Source organism: Thermobia domestica, chromosome 5 (assembly GCF_964235325.1).
Source record: "Thermobia domestica chromosome 5, izTheDome1.hap1.1, whole genome shotgun sequence".
Lineage (NCBI taxonomy): Eukaryota > Metazoa > Arthropoda > Insecta > Zygentoma > Lepismatidae > Thermobia > Thermobia domestica.
Genome location: NC_137458.1, coordinates 182,448,980 through 182,475,785, shown reverse-complemented (window position 1 = coordinate 182,475,785; position 26,806 = coordinate 182,448,980). Strand labels below are relative to the sequence as shown.

The 26,806-nt window shown below is 32.6% G+C and overlaps 2 protein-coding genes across 2 annotated transcripts in view; both read left to right on the top strand.

Moving 5' to 3' along the window:
• Positions 1 to 26,806, top strand: part of LOC145686311 (tubulin beta chain-like) — a 297,132-nt gene that overhangs the window by 130,384 nt on the left and 139,942 nt on the right. The window lies entirely within an intron of this gene.
• Positions 16,766 to 26,806, top strand: part of LOC145684741 (uncharacterized) — a 28,873-nt gene continuing 18,832 nt past the window's right edge. Inside the window, exons 1-2 of the mRNA XM_081757119.1 lie at positions 16,766 to 16,847; positions 17,990 to 18,045. The gene's annotated coding sequence lies outside the window, so the exon portion shown is untranslated. The remainder of the gene's footprint in view (positions 16,848 to 17,989; positions 18,046 to 26,806) is intronic.

Genomic DNA, 26,806 nt, shown 5'->3' with positions numbered 1-26,806 from the left:
ATGTTTGTGCAGCGACGAAATACAGATTCGAATCTTACAACCGGATCCTACCTGGGAGAACTAACTAAGGAAGTACCAAAGAGTGGGAAATCGATATGTTTATTGGATTAGGGGCTAAAAATTATGCGTATAGAATGAAAGTAATTGGGTCGGGAAAATTTGATTATGTATATAAAATTATGAGAATCACTTTAGACAGTAGAACGCGAAAGGAAATTAATTTTGAGCATTTTTACAAATTAATTCAAAATTCAGAAAAAAGAGTTAAAGTTTCCAGGGAGGATTGTACGTAAGGCTGGGTTTTCTATTGTCTCTAAAACACAAGTAAAAACACATCGTAAGGTTAATAATAAACGACAAAGACTAAACCCTGACAGTGAAACAGATTATCGTAGTATTCCATACGGTTATCGAAGACAAAGTCTTGTTCTATCATAAGTGCATGAATGAAAACAAGAGTGAGTGTGTTGTAAATATGTAAATAGTATTGTAAATATTGTATAGATATTAATTGTATGAATGAAAGGAGATGACTATGGCAATTCCGCAAAACATTGCTATACTGCCTCGGATATAGCATATAATTATTCACATCATTGATTTGTTTCTTGCATTCACAAGTACTGGATATTATATTATCCTCATACCTCATACTGCATTGCGTTTAATACCATCGTACACGCATCATCATGCAATGTAAATATGTAAATATTGTATATATGTAAATATTTTTAAATATTGTAAATATGTAAATATTCCAAGTGTAGTAAATATGGAAATATTGTAAATATTCTTTTTAGTATTGTAAATATGTAAATATGTAAATATACGAATAAAAAAGCAACAGTTATTGGAAAATGTAAATATATAAATAAAAACAACGATTATTCAAAAATATAAAATTATAACTATCACAATTGTAAATATATAACTATATGAATGAAAACGACAATTATTCATTTTTCTATTTAAATATTTATTTAAACCAAAAACAAACCAATAAAAAATAACAAATTTCGATATTATGTTTTATTCCTATACCTATATACATCCAATATCAATAAGTACGTGTATTCTATATAAGATAAAGGAAGGATACATATACTGCGTCATATCAAATATCATACAATTAAATTTATTTACATGCTTTAATAATGCTTTATGTGACGCTCTTACTTTTTTAAAAATGTGTGTTATGCCTATGTATATTCATTAAACACTAAACAAGTATGTGTATTCAATATAAGATAAAGAAAAAATGCATATATTTATTTATGGACAATAATAATTCTTAATACGGTATGCTTATATATTTCCCTACAATAACTATTCCGAAATCGTAAGTCCACTTCGTGGACGGTCGGTATGGTTCGTGTGTCATCGGCGTGCTTCGCCAAACAACCACAGCGGTAAGTAAATATATTTTATTTGTTTATTCAATAATTTTAATTGGTACAATAACTTAAATTCATAATTACAAATTAGTTTCATTCTGCGGTACATTATGTATATGTAAATCATAAAAAAAATCGTAATTAGGGATTCATCTCATTGTGCGGAACATTATGTCGTACGTAAATAACAATTACATATGTAAGTCATATAAAAAATTAATTCATATTATCATTAACACCCCATACTCTTTTATAAGTTCAATTACATACATCGTACTCGTTCATGACTTCAATATCAATATACTCATTGCGCTATTAGCGTAATTAGACTCTCATTGAAAATACTCATTACTTCAATTACCAAAAAACTAAGATTTTTACGGGTTATCTACTGCGCTCGATAGTGCATCAGGTAGAAACAGTGATAGAATCGTAGCCATAATTTGCATGTGTTTATTAACATTTTTCGGGAAACTCATTCTATAACTCGGGTGATCAGTTTCGAATTAAGATCTACTTGATTTATTACAAGGACAGAGCGCATATCAACCATATTTATGAGTATCAAAGTGCTTTCGATAATGCAACAGGTACAAATGGTCATAGAATGGTAGCCATAATTTACATATATTTATTAAGATTTCTTCGTGATTCTCATTCTATATCTCCGGTGACCACCCCCTCTAATTAAAAAGTAATCGGCGTGTTTCAAGGAGAGAGCCCATATCTACCATATATATATGTATAAAAGTGCACTCGATAGTGCATCAAGTAGAAAGAATCATAGAATCGTAACCATAATTTACATACATTTGTTAACATTTCTTCGTGAATCTCATTCTATACCTCCGGTGACCCCCCTTCGAATTAAGAACTAATAAACTTATTTCAAGGACAGAGCGCATATCTACCATATATATATGTATCAAAGTGTGCTCGATAACGCATCAGATAGAAAGAGTCATAGAACCCTTGCCATAATCTATATATATTTATTAACGTTTCTTCGTGAGTCTCATTCTATATCTCCGGTGACCCCCCTTCGAATTAATAACTAATAGACTTATTTCAAAGACAGAGCGCATATCTAGCAATGATTTGAGTATCAAAGTGCGCTGGATAGTGCATCAGGTAGAAAGAGTCATAGAATCGTAGCCATAATTTACACCAAGTTATTAACTTTTTTCGTGAATCTCATTCTATAGCTCCGGCGACCACTCTTCGAATTAATAACTAATGGATTTACTTCAAGGACAGAGCGCATATCTACCATATATATGAATATCAAAGTGCGCTCGATAGTGCATCAGGTAGAAATGGTCATAGAATAGTAGACATAATTTACATATATTTATTAACATTTCTTCGTGAATCTCATTCTATACCTCCGGCTACCATCTTTGAATTAAAAAGTTAACGGCGTATTTCAAAGACAAATCATATGTCTACCATATATATGAGTATCAAAGTGCGCTCGATAGTGCTTCAGGTAGAAAGAGTGATAGAATCGTAGTCATAATCTATATATAGGTATTAACATCTCTTCTTAAATCTCGTTCTATATCTCCGGAGACCCCCCTTCAAATTAATAACTAATAGACTTATTTCAAGGACAGAACCCATATCTACCATATATTTGGCTATGAAAGTGCGCTCGATAGTGCTTAAGGTAGAAAGAGTGATAGAATCGTAGACATAATCTATATATAGTTATTAACATCTCTTCTTAAATCTCATTCTATATCTCCGGAGACCCCCGTTCAAATTAATAACTAATAGACTTATTTCAAGGACAGAATCCATATCTACCATATATGTGACTATCAAAGTGCGCTCGATAGTGCATAAGGTAGAAAGAGTCATAGAATCGTAGCCATACTTTACATGTGTTTATTAACATTTCTTGGTGAAACTCATCCTATAACTCAAGTGACCAGTTTCGAATTAAGATCTACTTGATTTATTACAAGGACAGAGCGCATATCAATTATATATATGAGTATCGAAGTGCGCTCGATAATGCAACAGGTACAAATGGTCGTAAAATCGTAGCCATAATTTACATATATTTATTAAGATTTCTTCGTGAATCTCATTCTATATCTCCGGTGACCACCCTCTCTAATTAAAAAGTAAACGGCGTATTTCAAGGACAGAGCCCGTATCTACCATATATATATATGTATAAAAGTGCACTCTATAGTGCATCAAGTAGAAAGAGTCATAGAATCGTAACCATAATTCACATATATTTGTTAACATTTCTTCGTGAATCTCATTCTATAGCTCCTGTGACCCCCCTTCGAATTAGGAACTAATAAACTTATTTCAAGTACAGAGCACATATCTACCGTATATATATGTATCAAAGTGTGCTCGATAACGCATCAGATAGAAAGAGTCATAGAACCCTTGCCATAATCTATATATTTTTATTAACGTTTCTTCGTAAATCTCATTCCATATCTCCGGTGACCCCCATTTGAATTCAAAAGTAAACAGTGTACTTCAAGGTCAGAACGCATATCTACTATATATATGAGTATCAAAGTGCGCTCGATAGTGCATCAGGTGGAAATGGTCATAGAATCGTAGCCATAATTTACATATATTTATTAAGATTTCTTCGTGATTCTCATTCTATATCTCCGGTGACCACCCCCTCTAATTAAAAAGTAAATTGCGTATTTCAAGGACAGAGCCCATATCTACCATATATATATGTATAAAAGTGCACTCGATAGTCCATCAAGTAGAAAGAGTCATAGAATCGTAAACAGTTTTCATATATTTGTTAACATTTCTTCGTGAATCTCATTCTATAGCTCCGGTGACCCCCCTTCGAATTAAGAACTAATAAACTTATTTCAAGGGCAGAGGACATGTCTACCATATATATATGTATCAAAGTGTGCTCGATAACGCATCAGATAGAAAGAGTCATAGAACCCTTGCCATAATCTATATATATTTATTAACGTTTCTTCGTGAGTCTCATTCTATATCTCCGGTGACCCCCCTTCGAATTAATAACTAATAGACTTATTTCAAAGACAGAGCGCATACCTAGCAATGATTTGAGTATCAAAGTGCGCTGGATAGTGCATCAGGTAGAAAGAGTCATAGAATCATAGCCATAATTTAAACAAAGTTATTAACATTTGTTCGTGAATCTCATTTTATAGCTCCGGTGACCCCCCTCGAATTAAGAGCTAATGGATTTACTTCAAGGACAGAGCGCATATCTACCATATATATGAATATCAAAATGCGCTCAATAGTGCATTAGATAGAAATGGTCATAGAATGGTAGACATAATTATCATATATTTCTTAACATTTCTTCGTGAATCTCATTCTATATCACCGGTGACCCCCTTTGAATTAAAAAGTAAACGACGTATTTCAAAGACAAATCATATATCTACCATATATATGAGTATCAAAGTGCGCTCGATAGTGCTTCATGTAGAAAGAGTGATAGAATCGTAGCCATAATCTATATATAGCTATTAACATTTCTTCGTAAATCTCATTCTATAACTCCGCTGACCCCCTTCGAATTAGTAACTAATAGACTTATTTCAAGGACAAAATCCATATCTACCATATATATGACTATGAAAATGCGCTCGATAGTGCAAATGTTAGAAAGAGTCATAGAATCGTTGCCATAATTTACATTAATTTATTAACATTTCTTCGTAAATCTCATTCCATATCTCCGGTGATCCCCCTTTGAATTCAAAAGTTAACGGCGTATTTTAAGGATAGAGCGCATATCAACCAAATATATGAGTATCAAAGTGCGCTCGATAGTGCATCAGGTAGAAAGAGTCATTGTGTCGTAGCCATAATTTACATATATTTATTATCATTTTTTCGTGAATCTCATTCTATAACTCCGGTGCCCCTCATTCGATTTAAGAAGTAATATACTTGTTTCAAGGACAGAACGCATATCTACCATATATATGAGTATCAAAGTGCGCACGATAGTGCACCAGGTAGAAAGAGTGATAGAATCGTTGCCATAATCTACATATATTTATTAACATTTCTTGGTGAATGTCATCCTATAACTCCGGTAACCCCCTTGGAACTAAGATATAATTGATTTATTACAAGGAGAGACCGCATATCAACCATATATATGAGTATCAAAGTGCGCTCGATAGTGCATCAGTTAGAAATGGTCATAGAATAGTAGACATAATTTACAGATATTTATTAACATTTCTTCGTGAATCTCATTCTATACCTCCGGTGACCCCTTTGAATTAAAAATAAACGGCGTATTTCAAAGACAAGTCATATATCTGCCATATATATGAGTATCAAAGTGCGCTCGATAGTGCTTCAGATAGAAAGAGTGATAGAATCGTACCCATAATCTATACATAGTTCTAACATTTCTTCGTAAAGAGTGATAGAGCCCATATCTGCCATATATATATGTATAAAAGTGCACTCGATAGTGTATCAAGTAGAAAGAGTCATAGAGTCGTAACCATAATTTACATATATTTGTTAACATTTCTTCGTGAATCTCATTCTATATCTCCGGAGACCCCCCTTCAAATTAATAACTAATAGACTTTTTTCAAGGACAGAGCACATATCTACCATCTATATATGTATGAAAGTGTGCTCGATAGTGCATAAGGTAGAAAGAGTCATATAATCGTTGCCATAATTTACATATTTTTATTTTTATTTCTTCGTAAATCTCATTCCATATCTCCGGTGACCCCCTTTTAAATTAAAAAAAAACTGCGTATTTTAAGGATAGAGCGCAATTCAACCAAATATATGAGTATCAAAGTGCGCTCGATAGTGCATCAGGTAGAAAGGGTCATTGTATCGTTGCCATAATTTACATAGTTATTAGCATTTCTTAGTCAATCTCATTCTATATCTCCGGTGACCTCCCTTTGATTTAAGGACCAATGGACTTGTTTGAAGGACAGCGCGCATATATACCATATATATGAGTATCAAAGTGCGCACGATAGTGCACCAGGTAGAAAGAGTCATAGAATCGTTGCCATAATCTACATATATTTATTAACATTTCTTGGTGAATGTCATCCTATAACTCCGGTAACCCCCTTCGAATTAAGATCTAATTGATTTATTACAAGGACAGAGCGCATATCAACCATATATATGAGCATCAAAGTGCGCTGGATAATGCAACAGGTAGAAATCGTCATAGAATCATAGCCATAATTTACATATATTTTTAAGATTTCTTCGTGAATCTCATTCTATAGCTCCGGTGACCCCCTTCGAATTAAGAACTAATAAACTTATTTCAAGGACAGAGCACATGTCTACCATATATATATATATATATATATATATATATATATATATATATATATATATATATATATCAAAGTGTGCTCGATAACGCATCAGATAGAAAGAGTCATAGAACCCTTGCCATAATCTATATATATTTATTAACGTTTCTTCGTGAATCTCATTCTATATCTCCGGTGACCCCCCTTCGAATTAATAACTAATAGACTTATTTCAAAGACAGAGCGCATATCTAGCAATGATTTGAGTATCAAACTGCGCTGGATAGTGCATCAGGTAGAAAGAGTCATAGAATCGTAGCCATAATTTACACCAAGTTATTATCATTTGTTCGTGATTCTCATTCTATAGCTCCGGTGACCCCGCTTCGAATTAAGAATTAATGGATTTACTTCAAGGACAGAGCGCATATCTACCATATATATGAATATCAAAGTGCGATCGATTGTGCATCAGGTACAAATGGTCATAGAATTGTAGGCATAATTTACATATATTTATTAACATTTCTTCGTGAATCTCATTCTATACCTCCGGTGACCCCCTATCAATTAAAAAGTAAACGGCGTATTTGAAAGACAAATCATATATCTACCATATATATGAGTATCAAAGTGCTCTCGATAGCGCTTCAGGTAGAAAGAGTGATAGAATCGTAGTCATAATCTATATAGTTATTAACATTTCTTCGTAAATCTCATTCTATATCTCCGGTGACCCCCCTTCGAATTAATAACTAATAGACTTATTTCAAGGACAGAGCGCATATCTAGCAATGATTTGAGTATCAAAGTGCGTTGGATAGTGCATCAGGTAGAAAGAGTCATAGAATCGTTGCCATAATTTACATAATTTATTTTTATTTCTTCGTAAATCTCATTCCATATCTCCGGTGACTCCCCTTTAAATTCAAAAGAAGACGGCGTATTTTAAGGATAGAGCGCAATTCAACCAAATATATGAGTATCAAAGTGCGCTCGATAGTGCATCAGGTAGAAAGGGTCATTTTATCGTTGCCATAATTTACATATATTTATTAGCATTTCTTCGTCAATCTCATTCTATATCTCCGGTGACCTCCCTTTGATTTAAGAACTAATGGACTTGTTTCAAGGACAGCACATATATACCATATATATGAATATCAAAGTGCGCTCAGTAGGTAACCCGTAAAAATCTTGGTTTTTTGGTAATTGAAGTAATGAGTATTTTCAATGAGAGTCTAATTACGCTAATAGCGCAATGAGTATTTTGCAATTGAAGTCATGAACGAGTACGATGTATGTAATTGAACTTATAAAAGAGTATGGGGTGTTAATGATAATATGAATTAATTTTTTATATGACTTACATATGTAATTGTTATTTACGTACGACATAATGTTCCGCACAATGAGATGAATCCCTAATTACGATTTTTTTTTATGATTTACATATACATAATGTACCGCAGAATGAAACTAATTTGTAATTATGAATTTATGTTGTTGTACCAATTAAAATTATTGAATAAATAAATAAAATATACTTACTTACCGCTGTGGTTGTTTGGCGAAGCACGCCGATGAAACACGAACCGCACCGACCGCCCATGAGCGCGTTGAGATCGGAACTGACCTTGTGATGCCGGAGTTTTTTTCTTCGGGAAAAAGGCACGTGTTCGCAATAGCTCAGATTATACGTGTCGGAAATTTATTTCTGATGAGGAATCGTTTATTTGTGCCCACTTTACTTTTTTATTTTTGTTTGAGTATAATTGACATATTATTTAATCACCGAATTTTCATATGGATTTTAATATTATATAATCAACTAAAAAATAAAATATACCACAAATATACTTTAGCTGACTAAAATATTTTATATAAAAAGGAAGGAAAGAACACTGCTACCATCTATTTTTTAAAGGATGAAAGATTTGTTTGGTGAACTAGACGGTTTTCATTGTATGTTGCGTAAAAGCTTACAGAAAGCAAATATATTTTAGCGATACGGAGAGGAAGTGAAATATTGAGGGTGACATGCCCTCTTTTGGGACTTTTTTGAATTACATGGGAACACTTTTTTTGTTTGCGGATGAAAGGAGATGGGTTATAAGTGGTTTGACATTTCTGTAACCATATTATTGAGAATTTATGAGATTTGTAAGAGTTTGGATTTATTGATGGGAGGTTGACACGTGTACGGAAATAGGGGGTAACATTAGAGGATTTCATGTGGAGCAGAATTGTTAGAAGAAGCTAAGTTTTGTGTTAGCGAAGACAATATTTTATACTTACAAGATTTTTTCTTTATTGTTTTTTGACAGACATTGTATTTTGGCCATGACAGAGAGAGAAAATGTGTAGTTAAAATTCCAAGTATTGGAACATCAGTGACATACACTTGGTGAATGATATATTGTTATTTCTTTGACTTGGAAGCGAGAAAGTTTTGGACATTGTTACCGTTTGACACGAAGGTGTGATATATGTTTAGGGACATTTTTTTGAGAATGACTAGAGTTTGTTTGCAACAAGAAGAGAACGGAAATGAGCGCTATTGTTTGAGAAAACATTTGGAAATTCTAAGAACACCTGTTTCTTTGAGAAATAATTGAAACTGTTGCTTGACCTGAGTTTGAATGGGAACACAGGACGCTGCAAAGCATTGTATTGATTTTTTGAAGTTTAAGTCATTTTGTTCACCTGAAGAAGAATCTTAGTTAATGTCAGTAGACCAAATTTATGTGACCCTTAAAGAAAAGACCAGGCGGATTTGAAAAGGCAAGGAGATATAGTTTTCTGTGTATCTTTGTTCTTAAGGGAGGTATATAGAATGACTTGGGTTTGTAACACCTGCATGTGAGGTGGTTGAAATAGATTACTTTGAGAGAATGAAACATTTTGTCAGATGAAAGATACTCGTGTTTGAATAGAAGAAGCTATTTTTATTGTAACTTTTAGTTTGTTAAGAATTGAACATAGTAAAGAAAAATATATATCATGTCCGTGTCCTTTTGACTTGAACTGGAGAAAGATTTTCCAAAGTACAAAAAAAAATATTTGTGGTTCATTCGCGTAACCTTTACTATTTAAAAAGAAAAAAGAGAAAAAAGAAACATAATAAGATTTATTTTCCAACACCCTAACAAGGTACTTCCCCCAGAGTGCAGATATATCTATTGAAACTTGGAAGAGAACATTTTCAAAAGTATTGAAAATAAAAATAAAAAAAGTGATTATTTACCGTATTGTACTGAGTTGACTTTTGTTAACAAAGAGTGTTAAAAATGCTTTTGCGCGAAGCGTTTTGGTATTACTGTGAGAACAGAACTTCACCGCGGGTTATTGTACTAGAGTTTCTTTGTAAGTTAGATTGAATGAACAGAAGATGGTCACGTGTGTATTTTTTTCTTTTACGTTTCCCTATATAAGATTTCAGGAGAAGGAAGTTAAACTCATAGTTGATTTTTGGAGTGTTTGTGTCAGATGGTGTTTCACGCCTGAAGTTTGAAGGGGAAAATGTAAGTTATTATTTTTTATTAATTTAGTTAAGTTGCGTTGTTAGCCCAATACAGGACGCATTACACTTGAATATACTAGAATTTAGATATCGTGTTTACCTTTATATGGAATGACGTTTTGTTGCTTATACTATTTGAGGGGGTGGAAAAACAATACGAGACCTAGGTACCATTTGGCATTTGCGTAGTGTAAATACAAGGAGAAGTGAAATATTATGTTTTAGTTTTGGTTAATTTGGAACTTGTGAGTAAGAAACTAAAATACAGATAATGTTGGAAGACCATTGAAGACTAGTAAGAATTAATGTACTACAGTAGTTAACTATTGCTCAATAGTGAGGCTATACGAGACGTGAACCTAAAGTGAAATTTAAGCTTTTGCATAGAACTAGTCCGAGATTTGTTATGCCAAAAACACTATGTTAACCGCTTAGTAAGAAAGAAGTTCTGTTATTATTATTATTATTATTATTATTATTATTATTATTATTATTATTATTATCATTATTATTATTATTATAGCTGTTTTGATTTTGCGTATTTTAACAGTGAGGAGACAGAACCTGTATTGTATTATATATGAGGAACCAAAAACGGTAGTTTTACGGAGCACCTATTGTTTGTTTTTAATTAAATAAAGACAGGATTTTAAAAATGGGGCCTTAAGAGACGCCACTTTTGGAAAGACTTATTGCTTATTGTACATAGACCTAAATTTTTTAGTGCTTACTCTGGAAATTAATTGGAGACAGGAGTAATGCCAGTTTTTTACCAACAATATACGATTTATGAGAAGTAGAAGTGACATTTTTGGTTTTTTATATTTGTAAATGAATTGCAAACTGTGGGAGAAGGTCGTCTATGTTTGCGGCCTTGTTTTCTTAACTACATTGTGGAAAGTGAGATCATAGTATAGAATGTAGTTAGCGTATGACATTGTCTGGAACTGATTTCGTATTATGTCAGATACTGTTTTGGGATAATTACTCTGTCAGAACATCTTTAAAGCGGATATACGTATTATATTTTACCCGTAACAAGTGTACTAAATGCCGGAAATATAAAATAATTAAGTGAGGCTGGATTGTGGTTTGGCTTGCATGATAAGAACGCATGGAAAAACTTATAGTAGATGTAACATTTGAAAAAATGATTCAATGTTTATAATTGTTTAAATGTGATCCTTGAATGATGTACAGGACCCCCAGGCTTCAGGCTCCCCCCAAAATTTGTCTCTTTAATACTAAGTTACTATATTATAGACTGATGGTATTTTTTCCCGCTTGCGGTATTCCTATAGTTAAGTATTTTTTTCACTACCGATACTTTTTTGTGAGACGGGGCTGTATTTGACACTTGTGTGTTACACTATAGTATATATATATATGCATTTAGCTGTATGATAATAACGAATGTGGAACACATTAAAATATTATGGTCGATAAGCCTATGAAATAACAAAGAAAATGTACGTGGCATATTGAAATACTTAGCTTCAGATCCTCAAAAATATTAATTTGGCCTACCCTGTAAAAAATAGATAGAATTGCAGAAAGACATGAGGAAAACACGCAGACAGAGAAACTTATTGCTAATATTTAGTACTGTTTCCACTTTAATGTGATTTGATAGGACGTGAAAGAATTTCTTTAAGTAATATGACGTGAAAATATGTTTTAGGCTACGTGTTGTATTAGTTGGATGTACTGCAGACACAAAAGATAGTTTTAATGTCATAATTTTGGGTTCTTTTAAAAATAATATTGTACTTGACTAAGATGTAGAGCATTTTATATACTTTGGCTATATGAGATAGTGACGGTGAGATGGAAATTTTAAATAATAGTAGCTGGAATTTTTTGTTGGGAGCAGGACTTGTTTTTGTTTATTGTATGGAGAAGAAATTGTAGGGTTGCCTTACTTGTTTGGTAGGAAAAATATTGTGTTATTTGCGAGTAACCCTGCCCATTTTGAAAAAATAAATGTATTTTTTAAACGATATTAGGTTATAGTCTTTGACAACTAATGTAGCTAACTAAAACTGAATTTCTGTACATTTTTTTGTTTGGAAGATCGGGAGGAGATCGAATGGCATTTAGATAATAATGTTCATTTTGCTAACCCACACTAATTATAATAAATATTATAGTTACGTTGGTATATTGCAAAGAAACTTAGGAAGTCTAACTTGGAAAGTATTTACACCTTTTTTCAAGTGTATCAAGACAGGAACGGAGGGAAAGAGATGTATGCAAGTCCTTATAGGAAAGTAATATTTGCATATACTACTTTTAGGCGCTAATAAGAAAGGAGGGCCTTGCAAATTTGCGAGGAGGGTTGTTAGCATTGCATTTCGGAACCATTATTTGTTGCACCCTATGTAAGAAGTTTGGTAATTTTTGATAGACCCGCGATAGTTTGCACTGAACCAATAAGTAATTGTTAGAGCAGGGAATGAACAAAGTTTTACTTATGAGATGCATTGAAACGATGTTAAGGACATTTTGACGGGGGACGGAAAAAGACTGTTTATGTTTGAAAACTCGTAATTCATTTCTGTGAGTAATAGGACTCGGTTTTTAAAAAATGAAGTAATTGAGAAATTAGGATAAGACGTAATCTAATGATTATTAGATTTATGCGTTGTTTTAGTGGGCGATGCATGGCAAACCTTTGAAATGTGGGTGTGGAGAAGACTATGATTGGTGCGGAACAAAGGGATGCAGAAATGAAAACGAAGGGACTGTAGTTTGACTGTGTTTACTTTTCAATTTTAGCTGATTATTTGGCGTTGCAAGGGGAAAATGTGAAGCATACATTTTGCAAAATGCGAGTATGGAGAAGAATGTCCCCTAAGATTTACTCTTTGTTGACTGTGTTTAGATATTGAATCTTTTGTTTTCCTTTTACTGGATTACCTTCAACGTTATTTTGTATTAGTGCCGTGGTACATAGTATTTTATTATTTTTTTGGGGGGCGCCATGAAACTTTTATTGGTTTATGGCCGAGAAATTTTTAATTACCAGCACTTATATACTTGCCTTGCTTTTTTGAACGTTGTTTGCGCCTAATTGTTGAACATTAAAAAATTCTTTCATTATATAGAGGGTAAAGAACCACATATACTTATTTTGATTGCACTTGTTTTGCTAAATTTAGACTATTTTACACTTTTGGTAACTTATCTAAACTCCGGTAATACTATATTATTCTAAGTATCCTTAGTATAAAGTAACAATAGGACAAGAAAAGTATGGAAGCGGGTAATTATGTTTCTATAGAACGCAAACCGGTGTAAACAGACGTGTTAATGATTCAGTTTGTGTTGCAATGACGTGTACGAAACATAAGTATGGAAAAAATAGATTACTTTGATTATAAGGAAACGTTACGAAATGTTGGATTCTTGTTTTAGTATACCAAGTGAACGATAATTTGCTTATAAGGAAATGTTACTGCACACTAAAGTTAATTGTACTATTATAGCGTGAAACGAAGAAGCAAAAGAACGCAAATATTTTTGTAATACCGATAAAACGTAAAGAGGTGACGGTGACTTACACTAATTTGAATAAGGTTATTGATACTACAAATTTTACGGAACAAATTTCCCTTGACATGATATTTAAGTGTTGTTCTTTAGGAATTTGATTTTTCTTATCTATTGGTATTACCAACGTGTTTGTCTAGCTTTGGCATTACTATTTTTTGACTTTTAACTAAACTTTCCCTAACTTGTGTCCTTCCAACTATGTTTTTTATCTTTTCTTTTAATTAGTACTGTACGTTTAAATGATTTCTTAATTTAACATAACCTATTACTGCTGATAAAGTAATATAGCTGTCACTTATTGTGTCCTTGCTATGAACTGAAATTTTCCTTACGTGATTTCTTACCTACAAGTTTCCACTTTGTGTTAGCCACTACTGTTCCTGTTATTTTACTTCTTAATACGAACTAAATTAAATTTATTTTATTTACGATTTGCCTTGGTTTCCCAACTGAAACATCACTTCCTAGTCTGAACTAAAACTTAATTTGTTGTATTTCCGTTTTGCTTGGCATCCAAAATTGGTTGACAGCAATAATTATGAATTATTTTCAATTTTTTTAATTTTTTTAAAGATCCTAATGTAAATGACTTAACATACGGCCTACTTTCTTTCTTGTAATGTATATCTTTGCCTATATAGCTTTTTTTTCTAACCAAAATTTCTTTATTTCTTCAATTGTTTAGTTCTGTATACTTATCTTTCTTTTATGTCTCTCTTCAGCTACTTAGTTAGATGTATGTAGTTACCTATCTTTCATTTTTTTGTTTAGCTACTTAGCTAGTTCTATGTAGTTACCTATCTTGCATCTCTCTTTTCAGCTACCTAGTTAGATGTATGTAGTTACCTATCTTTTATTTTTTCTCTTTAGCTACTTAGCTATATATTTGTAGTTATCTATCTTGATTTTTCTTTTTGTCCTTTTTTCTTTGCTCTTTGTGTTACGGTATTAAAATTCTATTTCACCTTTTGCTATTTTAAAATATTTATTTTCAGTTTTCTGCATGCATTTCTTTCTATAGTCCACTTACATAATAATATCTTCTCTTGCTTGAGTTTGACTAACCTATGGAACCTAGTGCTACTACAACTTAATTTACCTTAGCTTTACAACATGTCTTTTAAGTAAACTTTCTATTTTATATCTTTAAGTTATCTTATTCATGTTTCTCTTTTTTATTACTACTATGTGTTTTTAAATTGGTTTCAAGATGCTATATCTTATTTCTGTGATTACTTCATTCGTAGCGCTTGGTAAATCCTTTTGCTTGCATTCTTTAGTGATCTCATGTTGCAACTCGTATTTGGTGGCTTTTAGTATGATCTAACCTAGATGATCTGAGTATTTTATTTTGAATTAATTTAAGTTTCACTTTTTTGATACTTCTGTCTTTGTACGTTTCATTCTTCTTAATGTAACTTATTATTTTTAGTTCTGCGTATTGCCTAATTTTTTCTTGTAAATAATACTAAGTAAGAGTTTTTAGGTTTTGTTAATTAGTCAATATGAAGATATTAATAAGCTCATACATGATTTTCTTTCTTGGAATGTTCCTATTCTGAACTAATCTTAAGCTATTTGAAAAGTTTCTGTCCCTTGTTTGCTAATCTATGTCTGTTTAGTATACTTTTTGCTTGAGTTCTTCTCCTTAGTATTCTCCTTGTTTGGGTTCTTCTCCTAGTTGGTATTATTAGCGCTACTACTGGAATTTCTAAAGATGTTTGCCCGATATTCTATTATGTTTAGTATTTTCCTTGCTTGGGTTGTTTTCCTATTTGGTATTATTAGCACTACTACTGGTATTTCTGAAGATGTTTGACTGCTATTTTATTGAGTTTAGTATACTTGTTGCTTGGTTTCTTTTGCTTTTTGGTATTATTAGCACTACTAGGGATATTTCTCAACATGTTTGGCTGCTATTCTATTGTGTTTAGTATACTTTTTGCTTGGTTTCTTCTGCTATTTGATATTATTAGCACTACTAGTGATATTTCTCAAGATGATTGTCTGCTGTTTTATTCTGGTTAGTATTTTCCTTGCTTGGTTTCTTCTGCTATTTGGTATTATTAGCACTACTAGTGATATTTCTCAGGATGATTGTCTGCTATTTTATTCTGGTTAGTATTTTCCTTGCTTGGTTTTTTCTGCTATTTGATACTAGCACTACTAGTGATATTTCTTAACATGCTTGAGTACTATTCTATTGTGTTTAGTATTTTCCTTGCTTGGCTTCTGCTGCTATTTGCTATTATTAGCACTACTACTGGTATTTTTCAAGATGTTTGTCTGCTATTCTATCTTCTTTAACCTAACCCAAGCTATTTGACATTAACTATCCTGTCTTTTATCTTTCTGTATATAACAGAAGGTTTTTGTTTGTGTATAATCCAAATTTGTTGTTTTGTCATCTGTCTTTATGCATGTTTTTTGTGATGTTTTCTTCTTATGCCTGCCTTTGTTTTTTCTTTGTATTGTTTTTTGTACTCTGTTTTCGTAGACATTTTTTTATAAATGTTTCCTTTAGGTCTCTCATTATAATACTCATAACTTATCAAAACTGCATTGACATCTCCTGTATACCTTTCTTGAACAAAATCCACCTCTTCCTAGTATCTATTATATTTTCGAAACAGTTTCTCTTTATGAGATTTCATTGAAATCGATCCATCAAAATACAAGAAGCACAGGAAATTAAATAAAAGACCAAGTAGAGATAGGAATAGAAAGGTTAGTTTCAGTTAGGTTAAGTTAGTTTGATTAAACATTCTAATATTGATAGCATTTTAACAATGAGTGTTATTTGAAATAACACGACTTACTTGTACGTTCGCAGCGTAGCTGCTCAGAGCTTGTGTACCAAGCGAAACATAAAAATAAGAAATAAGAAGCGATATAATAAAATGATCACACTCTACGAGTGTTCTCCTTAAAAATGATCAGAAGAATATGAAAATAAATTACAAGTGATATTTCTTTTATTTCAGGACAACAGATTGGAGATTGTAGAAAACTAGTAACGAGAAGTTAGAACGAAATTCCAAAGTATCGAAGTTCACAGAAGTTAAAGTAAGTATCATAAAGTCTGCTCGAGGAATTTTTTTCATAGTACACATTATTTTATAATATCTAAAGTGTATTTTTTCACATGCAATATTTTTTGTAAGATAAAGTTGTAGCAGTTTACATTACTTTAAAAAAATTAAAGCATGCATTTTGTTATTGCGTAACGTTTTTTTAACAACAATTAAATTTCTTCTTCCATTCCTCTTTTGTTTTGAATTTATTTTGTTTACATGTAAGTTTTTTTCTGTGGCATGCAATTTGTCTCTGAATAGTAGCACACATCATAGTTTTAAGTTACATGCAAGTAGTTATGTTATACAGTTAATTCTTATATGATGAATATTATTGTAAATAATACGAGAGAATAGGAAAATAAGATGGGAAAACAGAATACTTTTGTCACTACTTAAAATTTTCGTCTATACAACACTTATTTTTTAAAAACATTTATATTTTTTATTTAAAGTTTGTCGTGTTTGAATTTTAAAATACAGTTCTGTTAACAATACTTAAAAACTTTTTCTTGCATGCAACATTAGTTATTTTTTAAAACCGTACATTTTTTCTTTTATGTTAAAGTTTGATTTGTCAGCATGCATTTTTAACAACACTTAAAAAAGTTTTTTTTATTACATGCAACATCAATTATTTTTAAAAGCATCCATTTTTCTTGTACTGAAGGTTTTTTTTTCAGCATGCAATTTTTTAAGAACAATTTTTTTTCTAATTTGAAGTTTGTCATGTTTAAATATTTTTAGCATACAATTTTGTTAACATTAGTTAAGATTTTTTTGCATTCAACAGTTAAATGTTTAGAATATATACTTTCATTAAGTGTAAATAAATTTTAAATATACAATTACTAGTAACAACATATATTATCATTACATGTTACGTTTGTTAAACGCATAACAAAAAGTTTTGACAACATGCATTTAATGTTTACATGCAAATTAATTTTAAATAAACAATTACTAGTAACTACATATATTTTCATTACAAGTTACGTTTAAGTTAAACATATACGAAAATTTTTTATAGCATGAATTTAAATTTTTTCAACATGTAGTTTAGTAATACACATTTTTCAAACTTATAATGTTTCATGTAAAGTAATATTGTTTCTTATTATTACAACACCCAAGTGTTTCATCTCAACTGTGAAAACAAGAGACAGATTTCCTAAGTTTGACCGGCGGTGGTAAGTGTTCATACATTTTTATTAGTTTTTTTAAAAATTCGTCAGTAAACAGAAATATTTTTACCTACATAAATGAATTGGCAAAGTAACAAACAAAAGATATTAATCTAGTGAAAAAAAACAAATATAAAGAATAACTAAAATTAATTACACAAAAATAACTTAATTATGAGCAATTGAATTTTTACAATTAACAGTTAGAAAGCGTGTGAAGAATTGTATAGATACAATTTAAATAAAATTTGTTTGCAACCGTTCATATTAAAAATTGCAATGAAAAAGTTTCATGTAATGAAACGAAAGTGTGAAGAATTGCAAGCTTACAATTTCAAAAATTGTAGATTGACATTACACAGTTAAAAGCACACGAAGAATTACAATGAAAGAATTTCATGTTACGAATCGTAAGAATTAAGAATTGAAATTTAGAACTAACGAGTTTCATGTAATGAATTAATTATACGTACACAGAATAGCTGTTCTATAATTTTGTTTCAAACATTCAAAGTAATGATAATTACATTTTCTACATTATAAGTAAATTGGAAATATGAAAAAACAACTTACTAATACAACTTACTAATACAAATTAGGGATGGCCATATCCGGATAATTTTTTATTCGGATATCGGATAGAAATTTATCCGGATTTGCAATATCCGGATGACGGATAACAAAACGGATAACGGATAATATCCGGATAGCGGATACCGGATAATATCCGGATAACGGATGACGGATAATATCCGGATAACGGATAATATCCGGATGACGGATAATATCCGGATAACGGATAACGGATAATATCCGGATAACGGATAATATCCGGATAACAGATGACGGATAATATCCGGATAACGGATAATATCCGGATGGCGGATAATATCCGGATAACGGATATATCCGGATGACGGATAATATCCGGATATCGATATATCCGGATGACGGATAATATCCGGATATCGATATATCCGGATGGCGGATAATATCCGGATAATGGATTTATCCGGATGATGGATAAAATTCAAATAACGGATAATATCCGTGTAGTAGAACATTCGGATAGCGGATAATATACGGATGAAAGATAAAGGATAATATCCGGATAACGTATATGGTTTTAAAAAGATGATATGGGAGAGGGACATATCAGTCTATTCTGCTCATGGAGGTATTAAAACCTTCGGGCAGTGAGTTTTACCTTTGAAAGGCATTGCTTCTTAAAATGTTTCCTAGTAACTTCTAATTTTCATATGTTGTTGTTGTGTGGCACGGTGGGTCAGTGGTAGAGCGCTTCCTCTGGTGCGTGAGGTCCTCATTGTTTCGATCCCCGGCAAATTAAGTTTGTAGTGGACAAGATCGTGTCCGTGGGTTTTCTCAGGTTACTCCCGTTTTGTCCCACTTTTCATTCCACGAGTTCTTCTATTATCATTCACTTGCTCTAATCATCTCCCTTAGCCTAACGAGCATAATTGTGCGACGTTAAACTCAAAGATTTTATTTATTTTTTCTTATGTTGTTCTGAGATTTTGACAAAGAAGATGGGAAAGTATCCCGCATCTGGTATGTTCCGCACGAGTAGACTATATATAGTTTTATTTTAAGTAAACTTTTAAAACTTCCAACTCAATCAACATTTGTGTGTGGCCGTTTAACCCCGGAAACCTTATCCAAGTGTTACGAAATTTCGAATCTTTCTTCAACTTTCCGTAACAACCCCATTTTTGGGTCTACATTTCCCAGTCATAAGAATTTTAATATCAGTAAAGTCAATTCCACTCCAGAATAAAATATGTAAAAATTATTCGATTTTGATTTTTGATAAAACATTGTATCACGTATTTTAGGGCGTCAACATAATTCCCATCAGTTTATTGCAAAGACAAAAAAGGTCCAAAGTAGGTAATATCCCCTCAAATTTGGAAGCTTCCTCATTTAAATTATATGATAAAAATTTCTAATAATTCTCACTAAATTCTTCTAATTATGACAAATGATAAAGAATTCTGTTCTGATGCAGCAAGCCGCATATTTTCTTTAATGCTTATCAGTCATCCCACTATTTGAGGTTAAAGTCTCTCAAAAATATAAGAGTAAACTCCCAAATTAAAATTAAAATATGTTTCACGATAATTTTCATTTAAAAAAGAATACAATTTCACTTTGAAGAAATATGGAACATATAGGCGCTACTACTTCTTTTAACCTCCTGATATCTGACCATTTATTTGTCAAGAACTTTTGATGAAATTTTGTGTATTAGGTATCAATAGACCCAATAGTACATCTTTAAAAACAATTTTATCATACTGCTTTCCTATTGATCGCTAATGGGTCGAATTGTATGCAGTACTTTGGATCTCAAATTGCTATGTATTGCTTACAATACACAAGGAAAATTTTATATTTCCCTTCGTAATATAAGCATAAAATATGTAAATCATTAAACTTGAAATTTACTTCACCATGTTTTATTTTCTGAGAAATTATTCAATCAATGCATCTGGATCAGATGCGTCCATAATCCCAATTGTCTTCTTTTTACCTTCAGCAGACAATAGAGCCACCTGTAGGTAAAAACAAAAACCAGCTACCTTTTCTGCAGTAATTTCGACACTTCCCGAATACAATAACCGAGATTCGGGCATGTTCTTAAATATTCGTAGTCATGACAAGTGTTCGAAAAACGTATTGTATGCAATACGCAGGGTTTCAAAGGTTGTTTAATGATTTCCATTGCATGAAGATAAAGTTAATAACGAATAACAGGATATCTTATACTTAAACATGTTCCACGAAAACTTTCGTAAAATATTTGATTTTGATGGGCTATGGATTATGTTTCTGGGGCTTTAAATTCATCCTGAATGAATGTTTTTGTAAAAATCAGTGAAGAATAATAGAGTACTTCTTCTTCCCGCGATATATACCTATGTATTATTATATAAAATAGTAGAAGTTGGTAACTTCTCTATTCAGGGCTCGAAACTTCCCGAACAGCAGGCTAAGTAGAAATGCGAGTATAGTGGAAATCTTCTATTTAACATTTCTATTTCTAATTTTACCTGCCAGTAGTTTTTTTTTAATTTTTTACGGGGTAATAACAAAGAACAGTTTGAGGTCATAACTGGAAAGAGGCAGCTTAATGATTTAATGCTTATTAACACGAATGGTCCATTATAAAAGGATTTAGTCTAACCTCATCAAAATGCGGCTCTGAAGTTCACCCAACATCCAAGCCTCTTTAAATTCAGTAGCTATGGTCAAATGTTCCCACTTTGACTTAACTTCACTCATCCTTAAACTCATGCCATCAATCGGATTCACACTGATTCAACCTCACACTCACATCTTCCTTTCGGCATCACCCTCACTCAACCTCACGTTTACATGCCAATCTGTTCTAATGCTTACTGGACCTCACATTCACAGCATCACTTCGAAAATTCACATAATGCTCACTCGCCTTTAAGTCGACAATTGATATCTCAGTCCGACATCATACTTGCTCAACTTCACCTCATAAAAATCCGACATCACGCTGACTTCATTTCAAGGATACTTATACTTAACCTAGTACTCACATAATTATTGGGTTGCGATTGAAATAAGAGAAGGATTAACGAGTAGAGAGAGAGTTAATTTCCCCAATTTCGTTTTTCTTTATTAAAGTAATATAAAAAGAAAAAATGGAATGAAATATTTCAGTTTAGCGTTCCACAATTATGCCCTTTAGGCTTCGTTAACTTTTTTTTTTTTTTTTTTTTTTTGAACTGGACACTACGCATTACAGAACAAAGCTCTAATACTGAATCCCGCAGCCCAGAGAAGAGAATCAATTCATCCAGTTTTATGAAAGCATTTTAACAACGTTTCTTAAAAAATACCCGGTTTTCAGGAAATATCGCATATTATTTCCTTTACGCTTCTCAATGAGATTTACTGCTCATGGTTGATATCACTCAAGGGAAAGGGTACAGTCACTCCAACAATAAATTCATAGTAATTCACATCAATACTACTACAAATATTATTATTATTATTATTATTATTATTATTATTATTATTATTATTATTATTATTATTATTATTATTATTATTATTATTATTATTATTATTAATTATTATTATTATTTGGAAGGTAAAGAATTACTGGTGTTTGTTGGATTCGCAGCTGGTAGATCTTGCATTTTCGTCTCATAGAGAATCGGTGCAAAAGTAGGATGGTAACCTCAATGAACAAACCAGCTAACATTTTAAAAAATCCTATCTGGTTCATCCCTTTTTTTAATATACGTGATAAAGGTTAAATTTTCCATAAAATTAAAATAATCAAAGTAAAATATATTCACTAGGGAGGACAATGTGATACCAATATCAATAATATAAAAATTATATTTTCTTTATATACCAGGGATTTCTTTTTCTGTGCTTTCGCATTTCCGCGTGCATTTATTGACCGCCGTTTTAAGTGTAAAAAGGATTAGGGAAAAGAGGGATCCCTATTTACCCTAAAATCTTATCATTTATATGTCATGACTGGACACTGGATGAGATATTGAAGCTAAATAATGCAATACGCAATTGATGAAAGGTAAGACAATGAAAATGTCAAAAATCCGCTCGCTTGTACAATGCGGAGCGTCAGTACCTTCTTTATTTTGTATTTACCTAACCTATATATTTTTTTCAAAAAAATTGAATTGATTTGAAGATGGAAACAAGAATATATTATAAACATTCAAATACGTAATACGATCAGTAAATGACAGTATCCATAGTTCCTCCCACTTGTTTAAATTTTATCCTCGCAATCAATCAGAATGAGAACTACATTTTTATGATGATTACCGGCACCTTTCATTGCGTCAATAAAAGCACTGCCTAGGATTATCCTCAGCCAGTGCTATGAATTTCTATAGCGGAAAAATATATAAATAAACAAACAAATATTCAGCTTTGTATATAGACATAAGATATGAAGATGGCAGAATATAATAAGCCACTTTTTGTCCATTTTCTGCTTCTCGCTCCGGTGGTTGGTAATATGAAGGTCTATGTGGTGGAAAATGTTTATAAAGTCTTACCGTTATTTTAAAAAAATGCTTATTTAGCTGTGTAGATAGACTTATTTTTCGTTTTCACTGGTGTACTGAAAGTATTTTAAATTTAATACATAAGGTTGAAATTCCCTTGAATGTTCAACTACACATCTTGTGTATGCCATCCTTTATAGAACTTATTTGTTTCATACTTTCATTCTCACTTTTAATTTCTAAATCTTAAAATTTCTACTTTTATACGCAGGAACGCCTGCAGGGCTTTCTTCCAAGGGGTGGCAAAGGATCGATTCCAAGGGAAGGGGCAAAGACTGACACCCAAGCACAGTCACGAATGCACACACATACTGCATTCACGAATGCACACGTATATGCGTTCACATAATACATTATACAACATAACATTTATTAAGCATTATCCTCATTAACTACAGTAAACAAACTATAATACAGTAATATTAAATATTATATAGTATGCGAGAAAAGATTAGTATTATTTGACATGTATTTACAAGAACTAACACCCTTCAAAATTCCCGGGAGGAAGGGGCAACTGTATATTTGATCCTCTTTGCCGGGAGCTATACCTATGTCTCTATTATAGATCTGTAGAAATAACCAATTATCTTTATGACAATTTTTATAACTGTAAGATTTTGTTCTCGCCACTTTAATGTGTTTTGCATACATTAGAGTATATGCAAATTTTCCTGCATACTACTGATTTTGGTCAGAAAACAACACTACATTTAATTTTTGAGAAGATCCCCTCATTAGGAATATAATATACTGATAGGATGTTCACACTTGCTAGAAAGCTCCGTGGTTTCACGGCATGTGAGTTTGAGATAGCACACTTTTGATACACGGAATCTGGGGTTCAATATCAGGTGGAAAGTGTTGAAATTGGAAGCATTATGACGGTTCGGATTCCACCTTAAAATTTAAGTCCATGTCTCATATAGCCTTGGGAGTCCGCGTTGGCTCAGTGGTATTTACCCCTGGTGCATGGGGTCCTTGGTTTGATTCCCGCTCCCCCCATGTGAACTTTATGGTGGACAAACACCGTGTGCGTGGGTTTTCTCGGGGTTCTCCCGTTTCCTCCCACTTTCTTCATTCTACTATTTACTTCATTTTCATCATCACCGTCTCCTTTAGCCTAGCCGGCATAAGCGTGGGACGTAAAACAAAGATTTCATTTCATTTCATATAGCCTTGATGCTGAAACGAGCTTTAAACTCAAATCCAACCAACCTAATAAACTAACTTGTCTCAATTTTAGATTTGCAAGTCTTACTGTTGAAAGGGAAGTGAATAGGAAGAAGTCTTTTTTAAGATAGAAGCCTCAAATTAGTAGAAAGAAAACAGATGGAAATTTGAAAGTAAATATTACGAGAAGAGCAATTTAATGAAGTTATTTTTTTAATTAGGTTCAACTGTTTCCAAGAATTTTGATTGAGATTTGGCAATAACGCACAGGATGCAAAAGGGATGTCAAAATCGTTTCGTGTGACTGCAGAATCACATTAAAGAACAAAGTAATGGTTTATAAAACAGTGGTTATGTCAGCAATGATATACGGAGCAAAAACTTGATTAAGAAAGAAGGCACAGGAAAACAAACAGAATGTTACCGAAATAAAAATGTTGTGGTGAACATGTGATGGAATAAGAAGAGACAGACTGATGAATGATAGAGTAAGAGGAGCAACCAAATTTATATACATATCTAAGAAGATCCAGGAAAATAGGTTGCATTAGAATGGCTAACTAATGAAAAGAACAAACGACTATGTAGTTAGAGGAGCGATGGCAATGGAAGTGGATAGAAAGAGAGGTAAAGAGACACTAAGAATGAAATGAATGGACATGATTAAGAATTACTTCTGGTGGGAGGATTCCGGGACAGACTTTATAGGGAAAACTTAAGAGAAACGTCGAAAAGATTGAGAGAAAGAATACTAACTTAATTAAAACTTTATAACACAGGCTTCTCGCAAGTTTACGATTTCTATGGACTAATAGCTACAACATTTATTTTTGCAATATAGTCTGAGATTAGACTCTCATTAGAACAAGATCCAAACTCCGATCTATCGAGTACTTTGAATCGGATCCCATAATAAAGATTTAGCTGGAATCAATGGCGCACGCAAGGAAGGTTCGAGGTTTAATTCCTCTTGAGTAAGATGTAATGCAGGAATTTACATTATTAGCGTTTAACGAAAAAAAAATGTCGAAAGATGAGAAGTCTACTAATCGACAGATCTCATTAAACGGAACAAAATGATATGGGTGAGTGTAAATCCTCATGCGTAGTTTCCGATAAAGCCGAGAAAACTAATTTGTTTCTAAACCTACAAATGCATGTTGTATAGAAACAGTAATCTATTAAGAAGTTCAGCTCTAGGTTACGATGTATTTGAAAGCGTATGTGTGAAAATATTAACTGTACCTATATCAACGGCTCGGCTACCACTGAGAGATCTTACAGCAGAACAACACCACTCAGAAAACGACTTGGAGTCTCATCATCGGACTACAATGCATGAGGATTTGTGTTGAAGGAGAAAATGATTGTAAGTAAAGGATTTTTAATTGAGTTTCTTGAACAATATGCACCTAAAAGGTAGAGACGGATCAGTAAGGTTTAAATAAGGAGAGCCTTTGCTACAATTATTGCAAAATTTTTTAATAAGCAAAACGGTGCTACATTTAATAATCTGGTACAGACGTAAATCGTCTGGTATTAAATCTAATATGATCAGACATTTGCAATAAAATGTAGATAACTTCTAGATATAATAAGTTGTAAATAGTTTCATGACTCATTACTCTAATTCGAAAAAAATGAAACGAAATCTTTGAGTTTTACGTCTCACAGTTATGCCGGTTAGGCACAAGGAGACGGTGATGATGAGTAATGAATGGAATGGTGGAATGAAGAAAGAGGGAGGAAACGGGAGGACCCCGAGAAAACACACACAGGTGTTTGTCCACCACGAAGTTCACTTAACAGGGGCTGGGATCGAACCCGGGACCCCTAGCACCAGAGGTGAGATAAATGAACAAAAATCTCGCTTGACCTGAAAGGAAATGAGTTTGAGTGCATTAACTCCTCTCCTTGATCAAACCCTGAGAACGTGACTCACTGGAATCATTATACAGCACATACCATTCGTTCTCACTGAACTTTAGCTGTATGAGTAAACCGAGAACAAAAGTCTAGATGGATTCTGGTGTCTGTAGCTTTAGTTTCATACTAGCCTTTGGTTAGCTGGCGGCTCCGCCCCCAGAGCCCAGACTCCACGTTTGCTCGGCCTACGGCCTCGAATTTCTTGTGTATCAGCCTTTGCATCAAGAGTGAATTTCGTGTATTTGCTCTTTAATTACATTTCCTGAATTTGATCCACCTGAGGATTTCGCCCACTGACTCGGCCTACAGCCTCGCACCTGTTAAACCCACAATTCTATCAAATTCAAATTTCTTTTCATATTTTAGCTATCTAAAAGATAAGATTTTGTATCCGAAGAAAATGTCCATTTCAATAATATGGGGATTTCTTCGCCCCTATTTAGACCCCTTAGAAACTAAAAATATTTAATTTTGGCATTTTCCTGTGGGTTAGTCTTGAAAGGCTACAATCATGCCAAATTTCATCATTGTAATCCTGCTGGAAGTGTCTAAATATTTTGGGGTGT